General features: G+C 38.4%; 1 pseudogene; it reads left to right on the top strand.

Annotated features, from left to right (window-relative positions):
* The first annotated feature begins 3,795 nt into the window (after nucleotides 1–3,795).
* On the top strand, nucleotides 3,796–4,575 carry LOC149237925 (acetyl-CoA acetyltransferase 1 pseudogene; annotated as a pseudogene).
* Nucleotides 4,576–17,471: the final 12,896 nt, after the last annotated feature.

The following is a 17,471-nucleotide window of genomic DNA, read 5'->3' on the forward strand; positions in this document are numbered from 1 at the left end:
ATATGCAGATTTTCGAGGATGATAGTTTTAACTTTTCATAGCATTCAACAAAACTATTGTTGCATCTACAACTACAGTACTTTCTACAACTACAGTACTTTTCTCCTAATGTGTTTGAAGCCATTTTAGATTACCATTGTTGGGTGAAACTATGTTCGTTTAATTCCGTTGTAGTACTTACCCAACTATTAATTTATCAATCCGAGGTCCGTAGACTTACGAGACACATGCACTATATATGCAGGACTGAAGTGGAACTAATCTAATCTAATCTAATCTAAATTACTGAAATCAAATTAAAGCATTGAAACACTAACTAGGAAAGTATGAAATTGCATAAAGGAAAATAAATACAACATGTGAAGAAGTGAATGGAAAACAACAGATATGAGTTCATGACAATAAAACTATGTCAAATTATATTACAATAACTAAATTACAAATCATGAAAGAATCAAAGTTAATCTCCATTCTCTATTATTCCTTATTCATCCCAATGAAGAGAGAGCACTCTCTTATATACATGAAGAAGATAACCTTTCCATAATTACATATCCAATATTCTCTCAAGCACTCTCAACTAGTTTCCCATTATTACAAGATATCATCACACAAATCTCTCAAACATGATCCCACAAATCTCTCACATATCTTGGATAAGATATGTCTCCATGATTTTCTCCTTAGGATAAGATATGCCTCCATGATTTTCTTGATATGCCTCCATGATTTTCTTGATATGCCTCCATGATTTTCTCCTTAGGATAAGATATGCCTCCATGATTTTCTTGATATGCCTCCATGATTTTCTCCGTAGAAAAAGGCTTGCATAATTATCTCCTTGATATGGTGGAGGAGATATTAATTCTTCACATATTTCCTACATCACAAAACTCACATATTCTTGAGATATATATAAAAATATGTACATTTTCTAATAATTAATCATAAATTCACTTATAATATAAAAATGAATAAAATGGAAAATAAGAAGGTGAAACCCAAGTGTATGTAGGAAAGTGATATGATAACAGGTTAATGGGATAATGAAATGTAAGGAAAAAGGTGGATGAAAATATGACATTTCTGAGTCCCAACATCCTCCCCAACTGAACTTGTTGCATGTCCTCATGCAACCATGCATGGGTATCTTTTAAGAACATTTGGCATATTGAACTTTGGCTTTACATGATGATGTCTTAAATGTTTCCAGGATATGTCAGAGACATTGGTAACAATTTACATTTTGTTATGGTTGGTTCTTGTGTGACAACCATGAATACAAAGAATGTTGGTTCTTGTGTTAACAACATTCATTTCATTTTCTGTTCTCTTTTCTTCAATAATGTAAACATTCACTGGAAATCATAATGTGCATAAGAAAGCCTTTTTTGTAATATCAATAAAGCATGCCAATATTGCGTATGAAACAAAGTGCAACAAAGTATCATTGGAAAATAAATGTTGGTGAATGGTAAATGGAGTGATAGTGGTGAAGAAATGGAATCATGGAAGTGAAGATGTAATGAATGTAGTTCTCCCCCCCTCAACTGAATTTGTTGCATGTCCGCATGCAACTTAACATGGCGCATGAAAGGAAATGTAGCATGGTGAGGGAATTTTCCAAAATATTCAAGTTAGCATATAAGGAATTGCATGATTAAAGATTACAAAACAACATACCTCTACTTACCCAAGAATGATGAAGTATGCAATAGGAATGTAGCTGCTGCTGCTGCTGGATCGGGAAAATGTGACTGATGTAACTGGATCCTGGAGAATGAAGGAATCTGAACTGCTGATGCTAAATCATGGAAAAGATAAAAGCTGAAAGTGGTACTGTGGTACTCTCATAGATCAAAATGCATGCTGCTGTAACTGCTGAGGGAGTCATGAAAAAGTGTATAGTCTTCACCCGCTACAAACCCAATGGTACAATTCTAAACATGCGAATGAATGTGTCGATGTCGAGCATGAATAGAAATCATTGGATTACCAGCCATTGATGTATGTCGTTAACCAATGCGAGGCAACTCACCATTGATGTCAATGAGTGCCAAGGTACCGGAGTACATCTTGCGAAGTGCGAATGGATGTGTCGAGGTCGAGCCACTTGCAAGATCTGAAGGTCAAGGGACATTGATGTATTCCCATGATCTCCAGGGAGAGAACTTGCCATTAAGGCATGCAAGCCTCTAGGTACTCAAAATGAACTCTATTATATTTCCCAGATAAGGTGCTGGTGTCGATGGGGCAAGACTTGTTGAAAGGTGGGCCTTAAGGAATCCCACATCAGTGAACGCGAGTTTGTACAAAAAGATTTGGTAGGACTATAAATGGAAAGAACCCACAGACAAGCAGTGTGGATCAGCATGGCTAGGAAATCAAGGTAATGTGATCATGGAAAGGGAATGAGTTTTATTCAGAAGGCGAACCAGAAAGCAAAAATAAACTGAAAAGGATAAAGGGATGTATGCGATTCAGAAAAATAGGCGTTCATGAAGTTGTGAAAGATAAGGAAATGGAAGATGGGCTGCAATACAAGGATGGTGAGTAGTCATGACGCAAAAGGATTTTTGTGTAGTGGAAAATGTCATGATATGTGTAGTGAAGAATTAGTTCCTTCAAGCGTCCAATGATGCATGTTTCATTGTGATTTCGAAAAATCACTTTGCATACTCTGAAAAACTTAGCACCATTCCTGCATAAAAATTGTCATATTCGTGTGCCATCTCCATCGATCATTCCTATATGAAGTGACTTAGAAACAAATTAGCGCATTTTCAAGAATTTACAAAATGTCCATTTTTTTAATTATTTTTCGAAGTTACACTAATTGTGGATGAAAAGGGTGTTGCATTGGAATGTTGAGCTTTTCTGCATAAGCTTCTCGTTGACCTACACATAACACCAATCTCATTTCACTTGTTAGTATATGCATCCTAACTTTTGCCCATAAATTCTCAAAAATATCCAACATACTTTGATTTCCCCCCAACTAGAAATATTGCATGTCCCTATGCAATGTACTCAGTGATAGTGCAATACTTTTTCAAAATGTTTTTATTGGTTTGCAGGAAAATTGATTTAAAACATTTGAAAAGGCTTTTGTATTTCTTAGGGAGCAAGTATTATGAATGTATGAGGGCAATTTTACTTTATTTATTTATTTATTTATTATTTTTTATTTTTTTATTATTTTTTTTTATTATTTTTTTATTTATTAAACATGAAAAAAATATGAAAATTCCTCTGCATCACAACTTTTGAAATGGAGAACAAAGATCTTTTAAAATGTTATATACATTCCACCAAGCGAAGGCACATTACAAAGAAAGGGAAGAAAATGGGGAAAAATGGCACCACTAGCATGCCTGCGTGAAGAAGCCCTAGCCTATGATATAGCTAACAGAGCCGCCATCAGTTTATTATTCTGCAACTTACAAATCCGACCCATATCATTGCTTATATCGCTACAGATTTCCTAAACAACCACGTAGGAGTTGGGTAATTGGTCTTGAATGGTGTCAAGAAAGAATTGTATGCTATGGTAACCGTCGCATCTCTCCTCCAGAATATATTCCCTCACAGATTCGGGATCGCTGCAGCCCTGCAAAATCTCGCGCTCCACTCGGCTACTTCTATCTATAAGTGTGTTGTAAAACCCTTCCCTTGCCAGTGAGCGCGCCTCAGAATTATCTTCAAAATAAATATGCAATCAACAAAGTCTGTGCATCAGGAATGAAAGTAACAACGTTAGCAGCGTAGAGTATCCAGTTAGGAAGCAATGATATTGTTGTGGCTGGAGGCATGGAAAGCATATCAAACGCTCCTTATTACCTCCCTGATGCCAGAAAGGGGTATCGTCTGGGACACGGATCTCTTGTCGATGGAATGATGAAAGACGGACTCTGGGATGTTTACAAGGACATTGGCATGGGAGTATGTGCAGAGTTATGTGCAAATAATCATAACATAACAAGAGAAGAACAGGACAACCATGCTGTTCAGAGTTTCGAACGTGGAATTGATGCCCAGAACAGTGGTGCTTTTGCATGGGAAATAGTTCCAGTTGAGGTTTCTAGAGGTAGAGGAAAGCCTTCCACAGTTATTGACAAAGATGAAGGCTTGGGGAAGTTTGATGCTGCAAAACTAAGAAAACTTAGACCAGCATTTAAAGAAGGTGGAAGTGTCGCTGCGAGTAATGCTTCAACAATTAGTGATGGAGCAGCTGCTGTAGTGTTAGAGAGTGGAGAGAAGGCTTTGGAACTAGGATTACAAGTTATAGCAAAGATCACAGGATATGTTGATGCTGCACAGGCACCTAAACTGTTTACAACTGCACCGGTTCTAGCCATACCAAAAGCTATTTCAAGGGCAGGCTTGGAGGCTTTGCAAATTGACTACTATGAGATCAATGAAGCGTTTTCTGTTGTGGCTCTTGCGAACCAGAAGATACTTGATCTCAACCCTGAAACTGTAAATGTACATGGAGGAGCTGTGTCATTGGGGCACCCATGGGAGTCCTCTGAGGCTGCCAGCCCATTTCATCAGAGCAGCGGAAATTGGGATTAGGGGCCGGTGAATTTTGCAAGTGAGAAAATGGGATCAGAGGGGCCGCCCGGAACTAAAATCCATGTGACAGGATTCACAAAATTTCATGGAGTGGCAGAGACAATTGTGAACCAGTTGAAGGAATATGTCAATAAACCACGAAAATCAGATCTGGCCACAAAGAAAATCGGATTTTGGCGCAATCTATCAAATTCGGTTCGAAAGAAACCCAATTTTCTCCTAAACCACTGCAAATTTCAGGAAATTTCTCGCAAGTCACCTAATTACCCCCATTCCGGAGAAAACCCATGTCTCAGTTTTTGTTAATTCATCCTGGTTTGTGCAAAAAATCCATTTTAAAATCACGTGTTGAGACTGGTGCGATTTCGTGAAGCTTGTGGCAATAAAAATCAATTGGCGTGGGTGGTGATGGAGTGAGCCATATGAAGGTAAAGAATTCGAGCCGTAGACCCCACTACTTCCAACAGAAGCAAAAATTGTTATGAGCATATGCTCTTGCATGTTAAATGGTCCGGGATTTAATGTGAAATGCCAGTTTGTTCCCGCAGTTGCACAATAATGGAACACCTATAGTGCGCTTAAGTGTAGAACAACACAAATGTGTGGACAGATTATTCGGGGGTGAGTAGATCGAACTGGAAATTGTTGTGTGGATTTGAGTGGGGTGGGTTAAATCACCACTAGGGTTAAGTGCGTTGTCCTCTTCGGGGATGCATTACAAAAACAATTTTTTTTTTTTTTTAATTATTATTATTATTATTATTTTTTATTTTGTTATTAACAATCTAGAAAACGAAATTAAATCTATCCTTAAAAACAAAAATGATTAGTTTTAAATTTTCTTTTTAACAAATGGACACAAAGATTTGCATATTGAAAGATATTTTTGATGAAGCATATTGCAAAAACATTTATTTATTCCTGAAATTGGTCGCCTAAATCATCCCTATTTTATGATCCTCAAGATCGTACAAAGACGCAGGAGGAGAGCATACTTATTCTAAGCAAAACTGAAACCTATTTTCTGATCCTCGAGATCGTACAAAGACGCAGGAGGAGAGCATACTTATTCTAGGTAAAAGCAGAACTGAAAATGAAAGCAAAACCTAAATCTGAAAGCCTACCTACTCTATACTAATTAGAATTTACACATTAGTTACGTGTAGTTAAACTTCTAATGAAGCCATTCACGTAGCAGTAGCAACAATAGATTCAATAGCAATTTGTCAAATGAAAAATGACAATATTCGAGAGTGGATGAGTCTAGTTGTTGTAACTGCAAATTAACTAAAAAATTAAAAGATAAATCTAATCTAGTACTTACCTGGAACCATTGTTCGATGAAGCTTTGATAAGCACAGTTACTCTCACTCAGATTATGCTGTAACTCCTGTTCTTCTTCTCCGATCTGCTGCTCTTCTTCCTCGATCTCCTGTTCGAATGGTTGTTCGCCATCAGATACACAAGATTCTTCAGATGTTGATATTTCTTGGGGAGTAGTTGAACTTTCAATTTTTGTCAAGATCTCCTTTTCCAGGGAAGAGGAGATTCCGACTTCTGCAAGGATCTGAGTGAGTAGTTCCAAGCTGACACTCATTATAAAACCATGTTGAAAGAGAAAAGCAAATAAAAATCAGTACACTAACAATTGAATTAAAGACAAAATGACCACAAAAATAATCTTGAATTCAATACTCAATTAAACCCTCTTACAAGGACTGTTCACTAATTGAGTAATCGAATGCTTCAATTATAACCATGAACCATGAATTCATCAAACACTCTTCACAGTTGAGAAAATCAAACACACTTGCAGAAATTGAAATTCACACTTGCATAAATGTAAACACACCCTACATGCCCTGATCCATAAGAGGTCGAGCCCATTACGGTATCTCGAATGCGATGCGTAGGCTGTTCCCCACGTCTTACCGCCTTAACACCTCGGAGTTAGGAACATGTCTAAACACACTTGCATGAAAAATCAAACTAAACTTCAATCCATTGTGCCTCCCCGACAACGGCGCCAAAATTTTGGGTGAAACTATGTTCGTTTAATTCCGTTGTAGTACTTACCCAACTATTTAATTTATCAATCCGAGGTCCTTAGACTTACGAGACACATGCACTATATATGCAGGACTGAAGTGGAACTAATCTAATCTAATCTAATCTAAATTACTGAAATCAAATTAAAGCATTGAAACACTAACTAGGAAAGCATGAAATTGCATAAAGGAAAATAAATACATGTGAAGAAGTGAATGGCAAACAACAGATATGAGCTCATGACAATAAAACTATGTCAAATTATATTACAATAACTAAATTACAAATCATGAAAGAATCAAAGTTAATCTCCATTCTCTATTATTCCTTATTCATCCCAATGAAGAGAGAGCACTCTCTTATATACATGAAGAAGATAACCTTTCCATAATTACATATCCAATATTCTCTCAAGCACTCTCAACTAGTTTCCCATTATTACAAGATATCATCGCACAAATCTCTCAAACATGATCCCACAAATCTCTCACATATCTTGGATAAGATATGTCTCCATGATTTTCTCCTTAGGATAAGATATGCCTCCATGATTTTCTTGATATGCCTCCATGATTTTCTCCTTAGGATAAGATATGCCTCCATGATTTTCTTGATATGCCTCCATGATGTTCTCCGTAGAAAAAGGCTTGCATAATTATCTCCTTGATATGGTGGAGGAGATATTAATTCTTCACATATTTCCTACATCACAAAACTCACATATTCTTGAGATATATATAAAAATATGTACATTTTCTAATAATTAATCATAAATTCACTTATAATACAAAAATGAATAAAATGGAAAATAAGAAGGTGAAACCCAAGTGTATGTAGGAAAGTGATATGATAACAGGTTAATGGGATGATGAAATGTAAGGAAAAAGGTGGATGAAAATATGACATTTTTGAGTCCCAACAACCATTGACCATCATTTTTTTATTGTGAATCAAAATTACATGACACTCTCCTTTTGGCCTATGTTTTGGCATTTTTTTGGTCTTGCTCATTATGACATTCAATCTTTTCTCCCAGTTCAAACCACATCCCATAATCAGAATGAGCTGGACAAAGCTTTCCTTTTCTCATGCAGAACTTGGCCACAATACATAGCATGGTTCATGCATCCATCAGTGGACACATGCTAAATATAATATACTTCATAATTTGAATTGATTTGCTCCACCATTTTAGTTTTGTGACTAAGTTTGATTGCATTTGAATAAGCACCAATATAAAAAATGAGTAGCATCAGAAAAATGAGAGATTTTTGTTCAAAAACTTAGTAGCATGATTGCTACCGACCAGTGTCCCCAATGGAGCTGAGATCCTTGTAGATGTGAGCAAATTCTTGAATGACATCCTCACAATGACATGCTACACTGACTCTGTAATGCCTAGATTCTTGTTGTCAATGTCGATTAACTTCATTTCGAAGTTTGAAATCTTGTCCTAATCTGAACCCACAAAAAGAAAATACCCATGAATTATAAAACCTAAAAGGAAAATGAAAAATTGAATGATTGAAAAAGAAATGACACACTAGGTATATTAAGGTCCTTTCAACTTACTATGGATTTCAAACATGAATGTAATGGTGTTGCTTTAGATTTGCCACATATGGTGATTGAAAACCCCAATATTTAATGTGCTTTTGTCCAATGATAAAATCCACCGAAAAATATACTATGGCTAACTAGCACTCTTGCTAGACTACGCAATCCACAATAGCATTCTTTACAAGCTTAATCAGATGATTGTTCTAGCTAGATCATCATGATTCTTATCAAGATTATGCACCCTCATCTTATGGAGGGATTTTTGGTGTGCAAAATACTCTGTTGCATTTGCAGAGGTACTTCTTTTGGCTTTTCATGTGGAAAAAGTGGAAAATTACATCCAAAAATGTTGACATTTGGGATTAAGTTTCCCTCACCACGGAATTTGATATTCAATGGAACATGATTGCATATTTGTGGAAATATGCAGATTTTCCAGGATGATAGCTTTAACTTTTCGTAGCATTCAACAAAACTATTGTTGCATCTACAGCTACATTATTTTTCTTCCAATGTGTTTGGAGCCATTTTAGATTACCATTGACCATCATTTTTAATTGTGAATCCAGATTTTCAGCCACCTTTGAAAATCTTTGTGAAGCAAAAAGGTTGTTAGCTTTTGTTTTCCACTCCATTTCAACCATAGACTAATGGTCAAATCAAGGTAGTGAATATTCTTTTAAATCATATAGTGCTCTAGAATAAATTATAGTTGTTTGGAAAATACAAGGATGCAAGTTTGGGGAATAGTTTTGTGTAAAGAATACATTCTTTTAACTATGAATTGTCTTTCTATAAAATTCTAGTTGTTCAATATTGTATCAAAAACTTAAAGGACGTTAAGAAAATATATCTAAAATTACTAAAAATAAAAGAGGAAAGCAAAAAGGAAAAAACAAAGAAAAATAAAAATTCTTTCAACACTTCAAACTATAGAAAGTAAAGTGTGCATGCTATTTTGAGAAAAGAGCTCTTTACTAAAAAAATTTAAACAAACAAATCCAATAATCAAAATAAGGTGAATTGTCTCATTTCCCATATGATTAACCAAAAAAGGTAAATACACCAGTAATTTTCTATAGAATGTATTTTCAAATATTTAAAATCATAGAATGTATTTTCAAATATTTAAAATCATTGGTATGCAGGTAGCTATAAAATTTATTTTTAAATATTTTAAACTTTTATTATTAGAGTAGCTTTAAAACATTTAAAATGTATTTTGAAATATGTATTCCCAATAAGATTATGAAAGTAGTAATTATAGTTTCACTTCGATGTTGCAAATGCATAAATTAAATTAGTAATAAAAAAATAAAAATAACACATTTTTAATAAAAAACTTAAAAAGTAATTCAATTCTATTGGTATTGAAGGTAAATGAAGACAGTGAATAGGAATAACCACCGGACAAAGTAAGGGTCCCGAAGTCGGCGAGCAGCTATGGCTAGGGTTTGGAGGCAGAGATTCCGGGCGGAACCGCGATCAGGGGACGGTTAGGGAGCAAACAGTCAGGTTCAGCGCGCTGGAGTAGGTTTAGGAAGGACAGTGATAGATTGACTGGCAGCTGGAGGTTGAAATAATTTTGTTTATGCGGTCAATTGGGGAGTTTTCTTTTTCTTAGAGTTGTTAGCCTTAACCGGTTCCGTTTGAGACAGCAAAAGACAAAGGGTTTGCGCTGGCACCAAGACTGTTTCCGGTGTCCTCCTCGGAACGACATCAATAACCATGGTTAACTCAAGCGAACTGGTAGATTTGGACCCGGAACTGGAGGACATTTTATATGTTTGGGGAATGGAACCCTCTGCACAAAATGTTGAACGATATTTTGGGGGTTATGAGCTATCAAGGTTAGAGTCTCTTCCGCAGAAACCTCCGGAGACTAAACCCTCTTTTTCGCAGCTCAGGAAGGAAATTGATAGAAATGTTTTCAAGATTCAGGATTAGACCGTTTCTCAGTAGACGGACAAAGAGGATGAGGCAGAGCGGGTTTCAAATGTTGCTCAAAATCTCGGAATCAGGGGCAAACCATTTTCGGGCCGGAACATTCTTTCAAGGGGCATCAAAGATATAGTGAATTTAGGGCTTGTTTCAGGGCTTGGCAGAGCAAGGGGCACAGGAAGGGTTTCTGCGATCTCTAGGGTTTCTCTGTCAAGAGACCAGTTCTTACCTAAATAAAATTTGGCAGGAGGGTTTGAAGGTCATATTGCCTGTCAAGCGGGTGAGCCGGATGTTATCGAAGGTACTCTGGTCAGTCATCATACCTCAGCCGACCCCTTCCTAGATCCTTCATTTCCAGATCAGTCTCGCCCGGAGTTAGAAAACCCTTCGGCTCCGGCCCAGGAAGAACCAGAATGGAATGTTGCATCCGAGGAAGTTAGGGTTACAGCCAAAGGAAATAAGAAAAAAGGAGAGAAACAGAAATCTCAAAGGCCGATAGGCTCTCAGGAGTTGGAGGGAAATTTGGTTCTAGGTATGGAAGTCTCCATAGAAGAATCTCTAGGAGTAGCAGAATGCACCCTGGTCGGCAGGGCGAGAGGTAAGAAACTTTCTTCTGGGTTTTTGCAAGCATGGGGAGAACGGATTTTTGTATCTGACAGAACCATAGGGTTTGAGGCATCTTGTTTAGCAAAGGGCTGGTTCATGCTCCGGTTCGAGAATAGGGAGGCAGCCGAATGGGTGCTTGAAAGGAACTGGACCATTGAGAACATACCGGTGCTGTTGAAGAAATGGAGTCCTCTTTTCGATGCCATTCATGAGAAAACCGACGTCTATCCAGTTTGGGTAAGGGCTCCTGGTCTTCCTTCGTTCCTCTGGACTGAATCTGTTTTTAAAGCCATAGGGAACAGGTTGGGTTCTTTTTTGGAAGCCGATATGCCTTTTATAGAGACCAAGAATAGAGAAATGGCCCGCATTTTGGTGTGCTTAAACCCTAGCAGAGGTCTAGCCCAAAAAATAAATTTGCAGTATAAAGACTATGTGTTTGAGCAGATTCTGGACTACGAACACTTGCCCTTTCGGTGCCACAGGTGCCATGTGTATGGGCATCTTGCTAAGGACTGTCCGCTGACCAGGAGAAGGAGACGGTTTCGGAGGACCACATCTAACTGGGAGAAGGATTTCATTCATACTCATGCTCCTCAGGAGAAGGAAGGTTTTGTGGAGCAGATCGTTGAAGAAATGGAGACAGAGGGGATACAGAAAGGGCTTTCTCAGGAAGAACCTCAGCACAATGAACCGATCAAGGACACGGAACTGGAACCTGTGAAAGCAAAGGAGGAGATTGCAGGGGAGACGAATGCAGGCCAAAATCCCCCAGCCAATGAACCTGAAAAGGGTATGTGTTCAGTTCTTCCACAATCTCCTCTTCTTTTTCCAGATCAAAATATTGCTTCTCAGCATAAAATTTCCTCTCTCTCTCCCAAACATAACGAAGACTTAAATGAGAACATTGATGCATCTATGGGTGAACCTGATATAGAATCCATCTCGGCTGCAATGCCCTCCCTTGATTTGAATTGTGAAGATGTTTGGCCTCCTCTTGTTCCCTCGGTTCCTCACACCCCCTGCCCCTACAACCTTAGATCTTTGGGGGGTAAGTCTGGGTCGTCAGGATCAGTTGGAGGTTTAGGACAGTTGGCCCCTCAAGGTTTCTCCAAAAACAAAAGAGGAAGAAAATCGGACTTATCGAAGGCCAAATTAAAAGCAAAACTGGATGTAGCTGATGGGAAACAACATTCCATTCCTGGGGTTCTTAGAGCGGTGCAGACCCCTGAAAATGTTATCAAATGATCCTGTCTTCTTGGAACTGTAGGGGTTTGGCCAGTAAACCTAAAAAATTGGCCCTCAGAGAATGGATTCAAAACTCTAGAACTGAGATTCTTTTTCTACAAGAGACTCTTGGGAAAGGAGCTGAAGTGGAAATGATCCTAAGTGCACTTCTACCAGGATGGAAGTTCTCAGCAGTGGACTCATCGGGCCATTCTGGAGGTCTAGCTATTGGGTATAAAGAAGGAAGAATAAAAGTAATAAATCAATGGGGGATGAAGCAAGTGATGGGCATGGAAATCATATCTCCTGAATATGCTTTACCCATCTCAATTGTCAATGTATATGGACCTTGTCAAGGAAGGGAGTTTTTCTGGAATGACTTGATGACCAAATCCTTGATGAAGTCTTCTTTGTTGGTTTTGGGAGGCGACTTAAACTTCTCTGTAGGGAGAGTGGAGGCTTGGGGTCCTTCGGCCAGGGAAGACCCCTTGACGGATTTTTTCTTCAATCTCCTTTCGGCTAACAACCTCATTGATCCTACCCCGATCAAACTCAAGCCGACCTGGAGGAATAAAAGAGTAGGGGAGGCTCGAGTGGCTAAAAGATTGGATCGCTTTCTCATCTCTGAAGATTTAGTTTCAAAGGTCCCTATTCTCAGACAATGGGTTGATGAGATAGGTACCTCTGATCATTTCCCTATTTTCTTAGATCTCTCCTTCCCTCCCCCAAAGCCCCCTGCTCCCTTTAAATTTAATTCCTCTTGGTTACAAGATTCTTCCTTCATCAAGCTCTTCAAGGAAACTTGGATTCATCCGGATAGGAGCTCAAGAGAGGATAAAAGTTTCCTGTTCATGGAAAATCTCAAGAGATTGAAGAAAGCGACTATCATCTGGGCAAATGACAGGAAGGTTAAGCAGAATGAGGAGCAGATCAGGATCAGGGAGGAGCTGAGGAAATTGGAAAGTATAGAGGAGGATGGATATGTTACTCAGGCTTCAAAGGAAATAATTCTCCATCTGGAAAAACTTCAGAATCAAATCCTCTTGGCCAAGGAAGAGGATCGGAGACTCAAGAGTAGGGCAATATGGCTAAAAGCGGGTGATGAAAACACTAGCTTTTTTCATAATTATGCCAAAGGAAGAAAATCAGCAAACACCATCTGGAGACTAAAAGATGAAGAAGGAAGGGAGGTTAGTACCTTTTCAGCACTCTCAGGCTTAGGTCAGAGACATTTCCAGAGATTATTCTCAGACCCGGGAGAGGCTACCATAGCCGAGGTAATTAGAACAGCGCAATGCTTTCCAAGATTTGTAGAAGAGGAAGAAGCAGAAGAATTATCACCTCCTGTAACCAAGGAGGAAGTTGAAGCTGCCATGAAATCCATGGCTAAGGATAAAAGCCCTGGGCCTGACGGATGGACTATAGAGCTCTTCCTCTATTTTTTTGACTTAATAGGTTCAGAAATAACTGAAGTAATAGAAGAATCAAGACAGAAAGGAGAAGTCTACAATCCTTTCAATGCAACCTTTCTAGCTCTCATCCCAAAAAAGGAAGACCCGAAGAATTTTAAAGACTTCAGGCCGATCTCCTTATGCAACTGTATATATAAGATTATCGCAAAGGTGATAGCTATCAGAATAAATCCTATTCTGTCAAGACACATTTCAATGGAGCAATTTGGTTTCTTAAATGGAAGACAAATCCATGAAGCCATCGGAGTAGCCCAAGAGGTATTACACAGCGTCAAACAACAGAAAAAGAAGGGTGTGGTTCTTAAAATAGATCTCTCCAAAGCTTATGATCGAATCAATTGGATTTACATTCGGCTGCTTCTAACTCATTTGGGCTTCAACTATTCTTTCATCAGTTGGATTATGGGGTGCATCTCTAATGTCAGCTATGCTGTTCTTATCAATGGAGCAGCTTCATATTTTTTCAGAGGTCAAAGAGGCCTAAGGCAAGGTTGTCCTTTATCTCCTCTGCTGTTTCTTCTAGTGGCAGAAGGCCTAAGTAGGTTGATTCAAAAAGCTAGAAGGGAGGAGAAGGTAAAAGGCATTGAGGTAGCAATAAATCTTTTCGTCTCTCATCTCCTTTTCGTTGATGACATTTTGATCTTCTCAAATGGATCCTCTAGTGAACTTAAGGAATTAAAATGCATCTTTGATCTGTTTCTGAAAGCAACTGGTATGCAGATAAACTCTAGGAAGTCTTAGGTGTCTGTGGCAGATATAGACAGAAGGGAAAGAATCATGCTGCATAATCTGTTTCCTTTTCAATATCAACCTATGGATTCCCCTTTCAAATGCCTGGGGTTTTGGTTAAAACCGGCAGCCTATAAGAAAGAGGATTGGAATTGGCTAATAGCCAAGATAGAATCCAGAATTTCTCATTGGAGTTTCAAATGGCTTTCCAGAGCTGGTAGACTGACCCTCATCAAATCTGTACTGTTGGCCATTCCAGTCTATTGGGCAGCCTTAACCTGGGTTCCTAAAGGAGTTTTTTGGAGAAAATCAGAAGAATATGATATAGATTCTTGTGGGCAGGCTCAAAAGAGAGGTCGGTGCTTCCCTGGGTGGCCTGGGATAAGTTGGCTAGATCGAAGGAATGGGGAGGTTGGGGATTAAAAAGGATCCTTGACTTTAGTCTTTCTCTGGCAGCCAAATCAGGATGGAGATTAATCTCGTTGGAGAATTTATGGACTAGGGTGGTTAAAAGAAAATATATAGATCCAACCCCTTTGGAAGACTGGATAAGGAGCCGGGTCAAGAATAAGAAGAATGTTTCAGTCATTTGGAAAGCCACGGTGGAGGCATTTTCAGTGATCGAACAAGGTCTGGCATGGAAGATAGGAGATGGAAGACAAATGAGGATTGGCAGGGACCCATGGGTAGGATGTAATGAAAAATTTGTTTTATCCCCAGGTCTTCTCAAACATCTAGGAAGTAAGGGCATTTTCACTCTGAACCAGGTGGAAAAGACAGGCCACCTTTAAACCATGACTCATTATCTTTACTTATTTACACGTTTGTGTGTGGATACACTTTCTCTATGTCCACGAATGTGCAGTGAAGCCATGATTATGTATTTATGGTTAGATCTCGTTTTTGTTATATTGAAGCAAAAAATATTGAATCATGCACAGTGGACATGGTTATTTTTCAGGAATATGCAGTTAAGTCAACATTATGATGTCTCTTATTATCAAAATGCTTATAGATACTCCCAAACTTTAGTAAATAATTATAACGAGTGGTTTTGTATTTTGTATTTATGGTTGATCTAGCTTTTATTTTTATAAAAATAGTGGCTCCATTATTTTTATTGCTACAAACTCTAATATTTTTATTGTTAATTTTTTTTTTTTCAATTTTTAACATATAATTTTAATTTTTTACATAAAAAGTAGAAGCAAATAAGATGTAAATAAATATTTTTACTCAGAATTACTTATCATTGTTTATGTTTTTATCAAGATATATATATGTAGGAGTAACACTATAAATGTGTAACTTATTAGTAGTTACTATCCATCAAAATTTATGCAAGTACATGTGCCTAAGGAAGAAATTAATTTATCCACTTCACATCTAGATTTATTCTTCCTCCCAATGCAAGCTTATATGATTCTATTTTCCTATTAACTACTATTAATTTAACTAATATTGACCAATGTAGCTAAGAAATGTGAACAATTTTTTTTTAGTGATTTATTATATTTGTATTTTTTAGTTATATGCATATTAATGTAGTGTAATTGTTTATTGGTTTGAAATTATATAATATGAAATGAATATTTTTTCAAATTGAATTTTTTTGTTTTATACATGGTTGTTTATAATGTAAAATGATATGCTTATTTAATTATATAAATTCTTATTTTTATTAAATTGTATAAATGTAAAACAAATTTATTCATGAGTATAATTGTTTTATTTATTTTAAATGTCTGAAATAAACATATTTTCTTATTTAAATATAAAAATTATGTTTATATAAAATTTCATAAATGTATGAATAATTGTGTTTTTTTATATTATGATATATTTGTTACATGATATGATGTTGGCAATTATGTATAGATGTATTTTTAGTTATAATGTGTATGTGTTTTTGTATATGTTGGTGTATTTTCGGCTCACTTTTAAATGAAAGTAATTTTTGTTTGTTTATGTGATATGATGGTGTGCTTATGCTAATTAGATGAAATAATTGTGTTGTAAGGTTATATAATGTTGACATTTTTTGCATGTGTAATGTGTATGTGTTTATGAATGTATTTGTTTTTTTTGTATATTTTATATGATAATATGTTTATTGTTTCTTTGATGAATAATGATTCTGTTTTTTTAGATAATATGATGAATTTTTTAATTTTTAATTGATAAGATGTTTTTCTTTTCTATATGATGTAGATTGTAAATGTTAAATGATACAACAATGATAATGATAATGATGAGGGGGAGAGAGAGAGCGTGAGGAAGAGAGGGAGAGAGAGAGAGAGAGAGAGAGAGAGTGGGGGGGAGGGAAGAAGGGGCTGGGTGGTGAGGGGCAGAGAGAAAGGGGATGCGAGGGGTCAGAGGGCAAAGAGGGGAGGTGTGTGAGAGAGAGAGGGGGGGGGTGAGAGAGAGAGGGGGTAGAGAGAGAGAGAGAGAGAGAGAGAGAGAGAGAGAGAGAGAGAGAGAGAGAGAGGGAGCGAGAGAGGGGGGAGGGAGAGAGTGAGCGAGAGAGAGAGAGGGGAGAGAGAGAGAGGTAGGGAGGGAGGGAGAGAGAACCGGGGGGGTGAGGGGTGGAGAGAGAGAAAGAAAGAGAGTGAGGGGGAGAGAGAGAGAGGGAGAGAGAGGGGGGAGAGAGAGATGAGAGAGCGAGGAGAGCAAGAGAGAGAGGTGGGGGAGATAGAGGGGGGGGAGAGAAAGAGATAGAGATGGGGGGAGAGGGAGAGAGAGAGAGAGAGAGTGAGGGGGGGAGGGAGAGAGTGAGGGGGGGGGGAGGGAGAGAGAGAGAGTGTGAGGGGGGGAGGGAGAGAGAGAGAGAGTGAGGGGGGGAGAGAGAGAGTGAGGGGGGGGGAGGGAGAGAGAGAGAGAGTGGGGGGGGGAGGGAGAGAGAGAGAGAGACAGAGATAGGGGAGAGAGAGAGATAGAGAGGAGAGAGAGGGGGAGAGAGAGAGGGAGAGAGAGAAAGGGGGACATAGAGAGAGATTGAGAGAGGCAGGGAGGGAGAGAGAGCGAGAGAGTGGGGGGGGAGAGGGCGATGGAGGAGAGAAGGGGGAAAGAGAGAGAGAGCAGATAGAAAGGGGGTGGGAGGAGGGCAACAAGCAGAGAGGGGAGGTGGGAGAGAGACGGGGAGTGGGAGAGAAAGAGAGGCAAAGAGAGAGAGAGAGAGAGAGAAGAGAGAGATAGGGGGAGAGGGAGGGAGAGAGAGAGAAGGGCAGAGAGAGAGAGAGGGAGGGAGAGAGAGAGAGAAGGGCAGAGAGAGAGAGAGGGAGGGAGAGAGAGGGGGGTAGAGAGGGGGGGGAGGGA

This window comes from Pinus tabuliformis, chromosome 8 (assembly GCF_031772625.1).
Source record: "Pinus tabuliformis cultivar Carrire ecotype Pingquan chromosome 8, CPIR1, whole genome shotgun sequence".
Classification (NCBI taxonomy): Eukaryota; Viridiplantae; Streptophyta; class Pinopsida; order Pinales; family Pinaceae; genus Pinus; species Pinus tabuliformis.